We start from the raw sequence: 16,139 nt of genomic DNA, 5'->3' as shown, positions 1-16,139 counted from the left end.
TGTCACAAAATTTGTAACACCGCAATGGATGAGAGTCGCCGTTGGTGCGTTGGGATGAATGGCACCGCAACGCAGCAGAACATGTAACATGCATTATGCAAACAAAAGGGAGATAACCCTTTTGTATTTAATTTAATCAAATCTGTTAAACACGACTACATTACTAATGTACCAGTATAAATTCAAATATTTATTGCTCTGTGCATGAAAAGGAAAGCTTCACATACACATTTGCAAAATGTGTTATTAGTTAATTTTAGTTTTACTGGCAGTTTAAGAGTTAAATACCTTAAGAAGATGAAGGAAAGTGTTTAGATCATATCAAGTGTGTCAGGAAGATTCTCTTCCTCCCTTCTGATATCCTGTTTCTCAGGTTTCTATCTAGGTGTCAAGTTTAAATTTGGAAGCTGAAGACTGCAATGCAATTAGCTAACATACATCAGAATCTCTGATTAAGACCTCAGAAGTAGATTTTGTGTTAAGTGCGAGTCTGAGATTTCTCTTCAGCTTTCCAAACAGCTGTACAGCGGCTCCAGCAATTTGGTAACAGAGCGAATATTATTATGGTACTAGGTGTGTGTCTGCACAATGGTGGATAACAATGTAACACTATTTATTTAGATCTTTTGATGGAAACCTTTGGCAGAAAAGCTAGCACTGGGAGAGTAAAGCCTCGTACACACGATCGGATATTCCGACAACAAATGTGTGATGGCAGGGTTTTGTCGTAAAACCCAACCATTTGCATGCTCCATCGGACAATTGTTGTCGGAATTTCCGACAACAAATGTTTTATAGCATGCTTTCAAATATTACAACAACAAATTTCCAACACAAGTCCGTCCGAAAAAAATCCAAAGTGCAAACACGCATGTTCCGAACCAATGCTAACCATAGCACAACATTAGCAGAAGTTGCCCAAAGGGTACAAAACACATTATAGCGCACACATGCAAAAATGACATTTATCCTGCAAGGCTAGTTGAAAACACCTGAACATATTCAAAAATATGGGGGTCTGGTCACACTATATGGTCATATAGTGCTAAGCCCACTTACTGCGACAAAGTACCCTGAATTAGTGGGTCCTACCCTGTTAATAGAATGAAAGAACCTGTGTCTCAACCATGGGAGATGTTTTTGTATGTTGCCCAAAGGGTGGCGCTAAAGAGCTGAAAAGCCTTTGCACACGGAATGGAAATCCGATCGTGTGTACAAGGCTTTAGAGCCAAAAGTTGCTTGGTGTGGAATAGATACTATAAATTGGGTAAAATCACCCCTGCATTACATGATCCTGAATATTTTACCCCCATAGGTCACCTAAGGCTCAATTCAGGGTTTTTTTTCCATGTTTTTTGCAGAAACGCAGGATATTATTTGTAACATGGGTTCCTATGGAACATGTTCACATCAATGCATTTTTGTGCCTCTGTGTTTTTGTATTGGGTCAGGGACTTTTTTTTCCCCTGCAGCGTTTTACATGTAATAGGCCCCGTACACACGACCAGTTTCCTCGGCAGAATTCAGCTTCCGACCGAGTTTCTGGCTGAATTCTGCCGAGAAACCCGGCCGTGTGTACACTTTCGGCCGAGGAAGCCGACGAGGAGCTCGACGAGGAAATAGAGAACATGTTCTCTATTTCCTCGTTGTTCTATGGGAGCTCTCGGCCCGCCGAGCTCCTCGGCGGCTTCAGGGCTGAACTGGCCGAGGAACTCGATGTGTTTGGCACGTCGAGTTCCTCGGCCGTGTGTACGGGGCCATAGACTATAATGGACCAATGCGCATAGTTTTCACCACAGTTTTACAGTGATTTTGCAGTGATTTGAATTTTGTGATCTGTTTGTCTTTGGGTTTTTTGGCTTTACATTCACTGTATATAGCTGGTTGCTAAGGATCAGGCTGGGAAGCCAGCCGGCGCGTTCTTAGAGAGGAGTTCCGCCCACCCCTTTAAAAATTATAAGTCAGCAGCTACATATACTGTAGCTGCTGACTTTTAACATTAGGACACTTGTCCTGTAGTCCAACGATGTCGGCACCGCAGCCGATGTTTACATCAGCTGGTTGGGTGCTGCCGCTGCCATTGCTGGTAAGGGAACTTGTCAGTGTAGCCTTTTGGCTTCATGGCCAGGTCCCTACTGTGCATTGCGCGAAGCCCGGCAGGAGGGGAGGGAGGAGTGAAAAGGAGGGCTAAGCTGCTGATGTCTTTTGCCACTAGCTGGTCTTCCGGAAGTGGGGAAGGTGACCTGTCAAAAACAGGTCACCCGTTCCCCCTCCCCCTAAATGTGCCAAACGTGGCACTGGAAAGGGAGGGAGACAAATAATCGGGAGTTCCACTTTTGGGTGGAACGCCGCTGTATCAACCGATGAGCCACCAGCTGTCAGCAGGGTTTCCCGTTGACAGCTAAATGTAAAAAACAAAACAAATTCACAAAAAAATGTGTTTCTTCTGATATGGATTTGGAGGGGACACCCCCATGACAATACTTTTTTTTTTTAAATGGCGTGGGGTCCCCCCAAAATTCATACCAGACCCTTATCTGAGCATGCAGTCTGGCAGGTCAGAAAAGCGAGGGGACAAGCGAGCGACCATTTCTTATACAGTAAAACCTTGGTTTGCAACAATAATTTGTTCCAGAAACATGCTTATAATCCAAAGCACTTGTATATCAAAGCATTTTTTTTCAGGGTATAAAAGAGAAGAGAGGCACCTCCAAGTGTAGCAATAAGTTGCTAAATGTTGTACCTTCAATAAATGTAACCATATTGCTACACTTAGAGGCTCCTCGCTTCTTTTTTCTACTCAGTTGTGACATGACAATACTCTGATATCAATACATTGCTTGTATATCAAGGCAAAATTTATTAAAACATTTTGCTTGTCGTGCAAAAACGCTCTCAAACCAAGTCACTCTCAAATTAAGGTTTTACTGTATAACTATGGGGGATGGCCATTAGATGGCGTCATCCGGAGACCCCGCTCCCTTGTGATTTTACAGACCCATCATGCCCCAGGTGGTGACGTGACAAGAGAGTGGGGTCTCTGAATGACGTCATCTGCCCCATAGTTATATAAGAAATGTCGGACAGATCGGCGGGGCGCAGCATCGGAGGAGGGTCGTTTTTTATTTTCAGGGGAGCGATGGTGGAGGAAGAACACTGGACGAAAAAGACCAGGGAAAGAAAAGACCAGAGAAAGAAGAAGAAGGAGCCAAGAGGAAGAACAAGAAGACCGGAGAAAGAAGAGGAAGCCAGGAAGAAGAAGAAGACCGGAGAAAGAAGAAAACCAGAGTAAGAAGGGGGGAAGAAGACAAAGGAAGAAAACATTTTTAATAAAAGGACTGTGAATGGTCAATGGGTAGGGGGTACAGCCTACCCCATACTCCTTCACATGGGGGGGCAGGATCTTGTTAAAGGGGGCTTTCAGGTTCTGATAAGCCCCCGCCCGTAGATTAAAATTAGCAGTGTTTAGTATGGATAAATCAGATACTTTCGGTCACGGCCACGTTTACTTTGTGATTTATTTAATAAGCGCCATATTTACTTATTTGATTAAATAAAAATTTGCTACATTCAACTGTCAGTGGGTAATCCCGCTGACAGCTGATGACTCATCGGTTATTAAGGACGTGGCGGCCGCTTCTTAGCAACTAGCTATATACAGTAAATGTTAAAAAAAAAACACAAAAGCAAAATCGCAAATTGAGGTAAAATCGTGGTAATAACATGGTTAAAAAAACAGTGGCAAGCACAGCAAAAACATCCAAAAGCAACATGCATAGATGTGAATCGACAATCGAGTTTAAAGATATGTAATACTCCAAACAATAAAACATACTCATTTTAGCATATGGAAAGTTAACATTTATTTACCATATTTAGATGCACATTTTAATTAAAAAAACTGTATTTACTGGTATATTTAACAACCCACGCAATCCATACATACAAATACATACAAATAAATCAAAACAAACAAGTAAGAAATTGAGTTTTGTGTAATAAAATGAAATGACAAAAGTATTGAACGCTCTGAAATTTACTTAATACTTTGTACAAAATCCTTTGTTAGTAATGACAGCTTCAAGACACCTCCTGTATGGATAAACTAGTTACATGAATTGCTCAGGTGTGATTTAGGCTCATTATTGAACTCTGATCTTTAGTTCTTTCCATTTTCAGATTTTCTATTGGATTCCAGCCAGGTGATTGGCTGGGCCATTCTAGCAGCTTTTTTTTTTTTTTTTTTAACTAATTGAGCGTTTCCTTGGCTTTGTGTTTGGGATCATTGTCTTGCTGAAATATCCATCCTCATTTTATCTTTATCATCCTTGTAACTGGGATCAGATTTTTATCAAGAATGTCTTGGTACATTTTCCATTCATCCTTCCTTCAAGGACATAAAGTTTGCCAGTACCGTATGCTGAAAAACAGCCCCACACCATGATGTTCCCACTTCCGAATGTCACTGTTGGTATGCTGTTTTGGGGGAGATGTGCAGTGCCATTTGACCTCCAAACATTGTGTGTATGTGTATTATATCCTTCATAGAGTTACATTTTGGTCTCATATGACCAGACTATATTCTCCCAGTATTTTACAGGCTTATCTAAATGTTGTGCAGCAGACTTTAAAAGGGGATCCGACATGCTTTTTTTCAACAATGGAGTCTTACATAGTGAGCGTGCATACAGGCCATGGTGGTTCAGTCCATTACTTATTGTTTTCTTTGAAACAGTTGTACCTGCCAGTTCCAGGTCTTTCTGAAATTCTCCACAAGTGGTCCTTGGTTTTTGGACAACTCTTCTGATAATTCTGTTCACTCCTCTATCAGAAATCTTGCGAGGAGCATCTGGTTGTGGCCGGTTTATGGTGAAATTATGATCTTTCCACTTCCTGATTATGGACCCAACAGTTCTCACTGGAACATTTAGAAGTTTATAAAATCCTTCTGAATCAATGCCATCAATATGTTTTGCAACAATATGGTTGCGAAGGTCTTGAGAGAGCCCTTTGCTTTTATCCATCATGAGATGTTTCTTGTGTGACACCTTGGTAATGAGACACCTTTTTATAGGACATTAGTTGGGACTAAACCAGCTGATATTAATTTGCACTGACAGGGGGCAAGATTCCTTGTTGCACCTTTTTTGTCATGGTTAGAACAGATCTGTGCGATGAACATCAACCAATTAGCTTGGTGCGGTTTGGCAATACACGTATCGGCTTGTTAGAGTTGTGGCACATGTGAAGACGCACTTGTGGGGGAGATTACAAAGGGAGCAGACTGTATGCATCCATAAGTACAAACAGTGGGTGGGTATATATACTCTCACGGGTCCTCGGATGCAGTCCTCCATTCTCTCTACCCCACAGTAGGTAAGGATGGAAGCGACACTCACTGTGAGCTGTATGTTCCGCACGCAGAGGGGGGAAGCTTCCTTACTGTGCAGTCCGTGCCATCAGAGTGCCGTGCTGATGATTCCACGTGTGATCCCACGCCAAACAAATTTTGCAGAAATCGTGTAGTTGAAAATGGCATTACCTTCCGCAATTGCAAGAGAAGTTTAACCTCAAATGCACAGAACTCTTCAACTACCTTAGGATAAAACACTGTTTTACTCAGGTGTCAAACTGGTTCTATAACATTCCCCCGGAAGTGTGGATATTCCTGACCAGTCCTAAACCACATATGAAAGGAATTTCCCTCTTTTATAACATCTTCTAACAGAAGAGAACCTTCACCAAAGTTAAACCTCACTTCCACTGGGACACGGATCTAGGGCACACTTTTTCCGAACCACAGTGGCAGTCAGCTCTCCGCTCCATATACAGATCCACCAAAAACTCAGCCTTTTGGGAACTAACACAAAAAATATCACTTAGATGGTACCTTACCCCGACGAGAATAGCGGCATTTAGTCCTTTAATGGCAGACACTTGCTGGAGATGCAACAAGGATAGAGGCGATCTCCTACATATGCTCTGGACATGTGCTCTCATCCAGCCTTATTGGGCTACGATATTCCGTATCCTTACGGATATATCTAAAACTCTGATACTCCCCACACCTGCCTTGGCATTACTAAATCTGACAATAGAAGCAGTCCATATCTCATAAAGAGTGGTAGTGACTAACATACTTCTGTCGGCCAGATTGTCCATTAAGAGACTGTGGAAATCCCCACAAGTTCCGTCTATCGAACATACAATAGATCAGGTCAACACGCACCACAACTACGAGGTCATGTTGGCATCCAGCGAAGGCCGTATTCAACAGACGCAGGATATCTGGAAACCCTGGACACAATGGTTCAGGGCAGAGGCGTATTTGTGATTAGTTTACAACGAGCAGTATGACATGTAGATTATACCCTTGGAATTAAACACATACTAATCGACTCATTTCTAACCTAGTTAATGAAAGCACTTTTATGCAGAGTGTAACTAAACTTGAAAAGTATACCTGTTTGGATGAGCTGTTATGGAAATTATATTTGATTTGTGTGTACGCAAATAGGTTTGCATTGTAACGTTAACCACATTTTCTTCTTTCTGTACTTATTTTAAATCCTTAATAAACACCATTGTTGAAAAAAGAAAATGTCATTACCCTCAGGCAGTCAGCTGACAATTCCCGTGTGACATACTGATGTCATGCTGACGTGTTTCAACAGCCTATGAGCGCTGTGTGCCAAACCGCACCAAGCTAATTGGTTGATGTACACCGCACAGATCTTCTCCTGTTTCACGACAAGCGTATAAATCAACCTGCAACAACTTGGACACAACCCGCCCATTCTGGGCCAAATTATCACCCCTAGCTCCAAAGTCAAAAGTCTCGGGGTCATTTTCGACACCTAGATGACAATGGATGCACAAATAGGGTCAGTAGTCAGCGGATCCCACCATCTGCTGCGCCTACTAAGCAGACTTATTCCTTTTATTCGTAAAGAAGACATAGCAGTCGTGGTGGGAACAATTGTGAACTCTGGACTGGACTATGCAAATGCCCTTTACCTCGGACTCCCAAAGTACCAAATCGCTCGTCTGCAAGTCGTTCAGAATACGGCCGCAAGACTTGTGACTGGGAAAAAACCCTGGGAATCAATCTCACCTTCACTGAGATCCCTTCATTGGTTGCCAGTAAAAGACAGAATTGCTTTTAAAGCACTCCGTCTAACGCATAAGTGTATCCATGGGAAGGTTCCCCATTATCTATGCGAAAAAATAAAAGCTCACAATCCCAATCGCGTTCTGCGATCCACCAACCAAAATCTGCTCAAGATACCGAAAGCCAATTGTAAGTCCAAAGGAGAAAGAAGATTTGCGCTCCAAGGTCCCAGACTATGGAACGCTTTACCAACCAGCATTCGGTTGGAGGAAAACCACTCAGCCTTCAGGAGAAAGATCAAAACTCATCTCTTTTGATATCAAAGGAGACAGGAACAACAAGCGCCCAGAGGCGATTTGGTTCGCATGTGCCGCACTATATAAGTTTTTCATTCATTCAGATCTGTTCTAACCATATATGTGACACCTCACGGACCTTTCCATCTGAAGTGTCCCTGTCAGGGGACTTGGGAGCACCTCTCCCCTTTGATGTTAGGACCATCTTACCCTCACGCATTCACCCAGCTAATATCCACATTCAGAATCACATCATTTTTTGAATAACAGCACATTTAGCTACTGAAATCTCTGCTAAGAGGACCTTATCCATCTGCCACCCCCCCCCCTCTTTTCTAATTATTGCTGTGTTTTTTTCTACTATTAAAGTTCATTGTACCATCCACAGTGTTCTGTTTTGGTCTTCTTTGAGAGAACTCTGTTCTCTTACTTTTTTTTTTTGTTAGAGATAGATTTTACCATTTTATACTGAAAAGTGCTATATATTTACAGTATGTGTGTGTGTTGGGGTGGTTATAGAGTGATCACAGTGTTTGCATGGAGAGATCATCCTATAAAGTGCCGAATTGCAGTGTGGTGGGCTACTTAGTATGTACCACCTCCACCCACATTTACTTTGCTATGTTGTGTTGCATTACTGTGAATTTCAGTGTGGTTACTGTACCGTGTTCACAGTGCTCAGACCTAACAGTTGCTTTCCAGGCCGTTTTCCTGTCTGCGTGTCAACAATTTACTTTACTGTCAACTGCTGGGTCCCTCCTCACTTTTCTATCATTTATTTTAATTATTATTATTATTTCAATTTTTTTTTTTTTTACTTTCTAAGATTTAAAAAAAAAGAGGTCAGGCTTAGTGTTTTAGGGTTGCAGCTTAGTCATTTATATATTAATGTTTTTAGGTTATATTTTATTTTAATGTAAGTTAGCTAGGGTCCTTCTTTGCAGAATATCACTGCATGCTTGTGCAATACAGTTTAGTGCATCAAAGTTTACCACGTTGTTAAAGCGGACCTTCAGTAATTTTTTTCAACTTTGTTGTTTTAACTTTGGATAGTAAAACATTTTTTTCTGACAGTAAATACCTTATACAGCCCACTTGTTTCTTGTTTGGTAAAATCCTAGGCTTATGATATCATGCACGGCTCTCTCTCTCACTCTCATGAGAGTTGGCCAGGAAGGGAGGGGGGATAAGTAATAAGAGGGCCAATGAGAGCCGCAGGGCTGGAGGTGTGCCTCTGTAAATCCAGGAAGAGAACAGGAAGCAGCTTTAGCTGCCCACAGTTAAAATGGATGCAGCCAGACTTGGTGGAGGGAGATTTCTGCAGTATATTTGGCAAGTACAGAATGACAATATATATATAAAATTATATGCAACATGGTTGGAGGGAAGCTTTAGAATGGCAAATATGTTTTACAAATCATGTGAGTAGACTGCAGTTACTCTTTAGGAACACTAAAGCCCCACATCCTCAATCCTACTGTTGCCACAGCTGCTAATAAAGTTAGGCAGTCTTCTGTATTTATATTATCAGCCAGACCTAAAGAAAGAGGTAGAGGTTCTGCACACACAGCTAGAAGGGGGCAAGCAAGTTCTGCATCCGAAAATATTAACTGTAATATAAATAATATAAATGGCGCCTAAAGCATATGATTGATTCTTTTAAGTGAGCACCCTAGGTCCAGAGCTTGCACAGTATGCCTGGTCTCTCCCGCTGAAATTATGGCCTAAAAAATGTTTACTTATAGTTCATTGCTTCCGCTATATATTTCTGACTTTTGTATGCAAAATATTTATAGTTCAAAAAAATAGAAACAATTCTGCCTGGCATCTCCTTGCAAAATCTGGCCTAGTGCAAGTGCCTAAAGTCAGTACAATATTTTGATGGCTTTTTTTTCTGATACACTTTTAGTGTAGGTGTTTTTTTTTTTTTCTCAAAAAAGGATGTTTATTGAATATTATGACAACAATACATGGTTACAAATATCACATCTGTTACATTTCACTTCTTCTTTTGTACATCCATGTATAACCGTAAAATAATAAAATAACAAGAAAAACAAACCACACAAAACTTCTGGCATGCTACATTCTCCTCCCGCTAAACCAACTAATTTTGCATTAGAGCAATGTACGAATATTAGCAAGCTCCCACACTCCTGGACCCGCGCCATTGTATACATGGGTGCAATCCCCTGGCCCCCCCCCTTTCCCAGAGTGCCTCTGATCCAGTCTTAAATCCTCGCCTCTGGCCTTTTATATGAGCAGCCTGTCCAGTACCAGCTCAAGTGGGGCTAAACCCGGGGAATTTAACCAGGGGGCAGTGTAGGTGTTTTTTAAATAAAATCTGTCCAAAGTCTAATTTTTTCAAAATCTGGTCTAGTAAAAGTGCTTTTAAACCATGTATGGAGTCAGTAAAATATTTTGTTGGCTTTTTCTGTGAAATAATTATACTCTAATTTGTATTCCTTGTGTAGCGCTTACCTTTGAAAGGGCTAATGAGAATATGCCTAGGTTCTTCCAAATAGCACAGAGGCTAGAAGTCACACAAGCACAGTCACACACAAATTAAAATCGCCTGGTATATGGGTTGGAGTATCGCCTTCCACCAATGACTAGGACTGCTGGATGTGTTGTGTATAAGTGAGGATATCGCCTTTCTTCCACTGATGAGCTATGAGACGTCTGGTATATCCTATATACGGGTGGAGATATCACCTTTCAAACTCTTCCGGTGATCGGATATCCATATTGTAGACATATGGCAATGAAAAGAAAAAAAAAAGTGTATAGTGTAAGACTGCTAAATGTATTTGTTAAAAGATCTAAATCATTACACTTACATCAAAGATTTAAAAACATGCAAAAACAGCGGCCTTGGCGTACAAACAACCGTCACTTGGTCTCCTCCACTTCACCCCTTCCACTGGGCGCCTTCAGAAGATGTGTCATAGCTCCTCAGTGGAAGAGAGGCAATATCCTCACCTTTACACAGAACACACCCAGCAGTCCTAGTCATTGGCACAAGTTCAGCATACTATATATACGGATGGACTTTATACGATTGCACTTTATACGTTTTCACTATATTTGCACTAAGCACTTTATATTGTTAACATTTTTATTCTATTGATTATATCATTATAGGCACTTAATTGTTTGTTGGAGCAGCGCTGAGTATAACATAATTGCAAAATTATATAACAGAAACTATGGAAAACTTTATTTTTTTCAACATTTTTGGCCTCTTTTCATTTGTTTAGCAAAAACAACAAAAAAAATGGTTAAATACCACCAAAAGAAAGCTTGATTTGTGGGAAAAGTACAGCGTTGCATAATCGCTCAATTGTCATATAAAGTGCGACAGTGCTGAAAGCTGAAAATCGGCCTGGGCAGGAAGGGGGTAAAATTGGGCAGTAGGCAAGTGGTTAAATGAGTGAGGTCCTCTTCTTTTTATATACTATGGGCCAGATTCAGGTAGACTTACGACGGGTGTATCAGTAGATACGCCGTCGTAAGTCTGAATCCCCGCCGTCGTATATTTAAGAGTATTCTCAAACTGAGATACGCTTAAATATTGCTAAGATACGACCGGCGTAAGTCTCCTACGCCGTCGTATCTTAACTGCATATTTACGCTAGCCTCTAGGGGCGTGTACGCTGATTTACACCTAGTATATGTAAATCAGCTAGATACGCCTATTCACGAACGTACGCCCGTCGCAGTTAAGATACGCCGTTTACGTAAGGGGTTTTCAGGCGTAAAGATAAACCACCAAAAAGATGGCGCAGCCAATGTTAAGTATGGACGTCGGAACCACGTCGAATTTTTCAAGTTTTACGTCGTTTGCGTAACTTGTCCGTGAATGGGGCTGGCCGTAAGTTACGTTCACGTCAAAAGCATTGACGATTTGCCGACGTCATTTGGAGCATGTGCACTGGGATACGTCCATGGACGGCGCATGCGCCGTTCGATCGAAATGTCAATTACGGGGGGTCAAACTTAATATACATAAAACATGCCCACAGCTTCAACATTTGAATTAGGCGGGCTTACGCCGGCCCTAATACGCTACGCCAAAATAACTTCGGGCGCAAAATCTTTGAGAATACCATACTCGTCTCTCAAAGTTACGGCGGCGTAGCGTATAGGAGATACGCTACGCCCGCCTAAAGGTATGTGAATCTAGCCCAATATGCTTTACTTGTTTTGCCTAAGTCTTTAATTTTTACCCATTTACTTTGTAATGCACAGAGTGTAATACGTGATGCTTAAAAATAAAGAATAATATCAATATCAAATATTTTAACAGTTAAATTAGATGCCCGGTAAGAGTTTTTTTCTAAACTAGACCTGTCTGTTATTTCTTGGCTACCAATCAACTTTAAACTTTCATTCTCCAGTTGTTATTTTCTTGTGTAATTTCTGGATCTGATTGGTTGCTCAGAGACAAAGCTGGTAGTTCTTACTGGGGAAACAGAAAATAATAGCTGGATTCAGAAAGATTTACGCCGGCGTATCAGTAGATACGCCGACGTAACTCTGAATCTGCGCCGTCGTAAGTTTAAGTGTATTCTCAAACTGAGATACACTTAAACCTAGCTAAGATACGACAGCCTGCGCCGTCGTATCTTAGGGTGCAATATTTAGGCTGGCCGCTAGGTGGCGCTTCCGTTGAGTTCGGCGTAGAATATGTAAATGCCTAGATACGCTGATTCACGAAAGTACGTGCGCCTGTCGCAGTAAAGATACGCCGTTTACGTAAGGCGTTTTCCGGCGTAAAGTTATTCCATCAAATAGCTGGCCTAGTCAATGTTAAGTATGGCTGTCGTTCCCGCGTCAAAATTTTTAAATTTTACATTGTTTGCATAAGTCGTCCGTGAATAGGGCTGGACGTAATTTACGCTCACGTCAAAACCAATAATTCCTTGCGGCGTACTTTGGAGCACTGCACACTGGGATATGTACACGGACGGCGCATGCGCCATTCGTAAAAAACGTCAATCGCGTCGGGTCACCCTCCATTAGCATAAAACACGCCCCCTCATCCTCATTTGAATTAGGCGAGCTTACGCCGGCCCCATTTACGATACGCCGCCGTAAGTTAGGAGGCAAGTACTTTGTGAATACAGTACTTGCCTCTCTGACTTAAGGCTGCGTAGCGTAAATATGATACGCTACGCCGCCTTAAAGATGCGGCGCCCTACTTGAATCTGGCTATAAGTCTACACAAGAAAGAAACAATACACCCATTGCCTTATTCATTAAAATAAAAACCACTTGAATGATTTTGCCAATATATTTAAAAATTTTGAATTGCAGATCAAATATTTAAGGGAAAAAATATGAAAGGCGCAATGTCAAGTTTACGTCTTTTAAAGGCGCCATTTAAATAAAAAATGCTTTTAATCAAGTATCACACCTGTAGGCAGCCATAACCTCCCTTTCTTTTTTGATAACCAAAAGGTGTGGGATTTCTGCAACAGATAATTAATCTCTGTTGTTATCTATAGTTTCATAGTTAACACTGTCTTAAAAGTGTAAAAACACATTCACACCTCCCAAAACAGATGATTAGCTAATCAAATGACAATATGGATATTTGACTAGAGCTTTGGAAGGAATTCTGCACTGAGAGATCCAGAACTAGTATTTTTCTTGTAAAATAAATAATACATTTTTTGTTTCAAAATATTTTTTTGAACAGAATGGTAAAAATACAGACAGTACAATGTATCGATATGGTAACATGAACTGCAAGGCTGTAGCGTACTGCAGCGTATCCAAGGTCATATAAACAATGAACAAAATAAACATCCATAACCACATTAAAATTTTGCAAATCAGGGTGAAAACCTGCTTGACATGAAACTAGTCATCGGTGAAGGGAGACCAGATGGGGCAGCTTCGGGGTTGCGTGGGCAGCTCGTCGTTTCATGGTTGGTCAAAAGCAAAGTGGCAAGCCATTCTCACGATATTGGATGGTGAAACACATCCAATAGGGAGATGTAAACAATACGAAATGTGTCTGGGAGGGGTCAGGAGGGAGTAAATGCAAAATAGATCCAAGGGGGTCCACGTTAGGAGTGCTATGAGTAGTCTATTATAGGATCGGGACCTGGCGGAGCATGGGGGATTTGATGTGGGAGATGGGGGGGGGGGGAAGATGAGAGGACCAGATGGGGAGGGGGGGCGTGAATTTAGCAGGTGTGGGGAACATATAGGTTTACATTTTTTCAATTTCCCACCACAGCTCTCGGGAGTCCATTAAGACATTGCCGTCTTATAATTACCCGTCGAGGTTAAGTGTATCCAGCAAGCCCAAGATTCAGTATATTTAGAAGGTGTGTCGTGTGCCTGATGGATCAGGTTCTCCATGTCTGCAGTCTGGTTTATACGCCTGAACCATTCAGCCATCGTCGGTGGTTATAGAGCCCACCATTTCACGGGGATGCAAAGTTTCGCTGCGTTAATCATGTGCATTGCCAAAGAACGGGAGTAAGTCTTCGGGGGTATGCTGGAGTGGTGGAGCAGAAACTGCGCTGGTGAGAAGTCTAGGTCATAGGTGGAAATGCTGTTGGTGAGGCGATAGACCTCTTTCCAGAACGGCTGTAATTTAGGGCATGACCACCAAATGTGTAGTAGGGAGCCCATCTCGGCTCCACATCTCCAACACAGTGGGGAGACAGAGGGGTAGAAGGCGTGTAGTCTTAGGGGGGTCCTGTACCATCTCGAAAATATTTTAAAAGCATTTTCCTGGGTGTGTACATTCACCGTACCCTTGTGAATACAAGAGAATATAGCTTCCCAATCCCGATCTGATAGGTCTACTGATAGTTCTGTTTCCCATTTTTGGCTGGCCCAATGGTCTTTTGGGTTACAATCTGGGAATAATAGTGCATACATGGAAGAGATTAGGTGGGTCAAAGGTTCGGTACCCCGAACATATCGTTTCAAAAAGGGTGGGTTGGTGGGACCAGGCCGGTTTCGGACGAGGGTTGTCAAAGAAGTGCCTGATTTGGACGTATGTCCACAACGGGAATGATCCGTTCATCATCCTGGATTTCAGATTTTCGTAAGAGAGAAGTTGGTCATTTTCGAAGAAGTGGCTCACGCGCATGTAAGTGTGAGGCCAAGCCTCAGCTAGAATGGAGAAAGAGAGACCCGGGGGGAAGTCTGGGTTAAGTCTAAGTGGGGTCATAGGGTCCAAGAGGGAGGAGATCCGATACGTAGCGCACATCGTCTTGAAAGTGGTCAGAGTTGGGGAGATTAAGGGGTGAATCTGACATGAAGGGAGGAGGAGGTGTGGTTTGATCCACGGGGTTTGAGCCAGTGGGATCAGTGATACAGTGCTCCAGTCATACACAAGCTTTAGAAGCGACGTGGACATTCCAATCTACAATTCTGGATAGGTGGCATGCCTGGTGATATTTGTATAGATCTGGGAGGCCCAAGGCCCCTTTCGTGAGTTTGGCATGGCTTATCCGAGGTCGGCGCCCGCCCCAGACAAAGTCTGTGCAAGCCTTTCGGTATGTGGAGAAAAAGGCCGGCGGGAGTTTGATTGGGACCGTTTGAAACAGGTAGAGGAGTCAGGGTAAGACGTTCATTTTGATAGCAGCTGCCCTACCAAACCACAAGAAGAGGCCCGTGGACCAACTTTTAAGGTCTTTCTGAATGTTTTGCAGCAATGGGAGGTAGTTAGTGGAGTATAGATCCGATAGGGAGGCGGTGAGCTTAATTCCCAGATAGGTAATTGAGCCAGTGTTCCATTTGAATGAAAAATTTGCCTGGTAGTGCATACAGACGTCAGGGGGGAGAGTGACATTGAGGGCGTTGGACTTCGAAAATTGTATTTGTAGGTTATTTGTAGCAAATTTGGTAGAGTCGTGACGGGTTCTGTCAGGAAAAGTAGAATGTCGTCGGCGAAAGCCGCCACTTTGTAATTGTGTTGATTGGGGTTGGCTCTGAGGCATCTTAGGAGCGGCTCAAGTGTGAGGACAAATATGAGCAGAGAAAGGGGGCATCCCTGAAGGGATTGTGGAAGAGAGTGAAAGAATTGGCCAGGGAAAGTAGGAATCCGCGTTGTTGATTCGTTGTGAGCCAGTGGTGAATGGAGATAGCTTTGAGGGTGTTATCCCTTGCTTCCCTGCCAGGGATGAGGCCAACTTGGTCTAAGCCTATCAGTCGGGGTAAAAGGGTTTGCAAGCATTTTAGCATACCACTTGAGGTCTACATTCAGCAAGGAAATGGGCCTGTAATTCGTGACCAAAGAGGGATCTTTACCCGGTTTCGGTATTACAGTAATATGAGCAGGTCACGGGGGGGCGTAGAAGGAGAGGCAAAGGAATTAAAGGCTGAGGTGAAGTTGGGGATGAGAAGGTGGGCAAAAGATTTGTAGTATCCGACCGTCATTCCATCAGGGCTTGGGCTCTTCCCGGTTTCATTTGTTTTAGCGCGGTTGTTGCTTCTGCATCAGTCAAGGGGGAGTCTAGATCTTTAACTAAGGAATCTGAAATTGGATTGGGGCTATATTCAGTCATGAATTATTTTATGGCTTTTGTCCTGGAGAGTGAGTCAGAGGGTGAGTCCTTCGGGTGTAGATTATACAGTTTCGAGTAATATGACACAAATGGTTTAGCTATGTCAGGGGATGAGGAAATTTTTTGGCCTCTAGATTTAGTTAAAGAGTGAACCGTAGTGGAAGCTTTTTTAGCCTGTAACGCTCTGGCCAATAT

The sequence above is a fragment of the Rana temporaria genome, chromosome 5 (assembly GCF_905171775.1).
Source record: "Rana temporaria chromosome 5, aRanTem1.1, whole genome shotgun sequence".
NCBI lineage: Eukaryota > Metazoa > Chordata > Amphibia > Anura > Ranidae > Rana > Rana temporaria.
Note: the sequence above shows the minus strand (reverse complement) of the source record.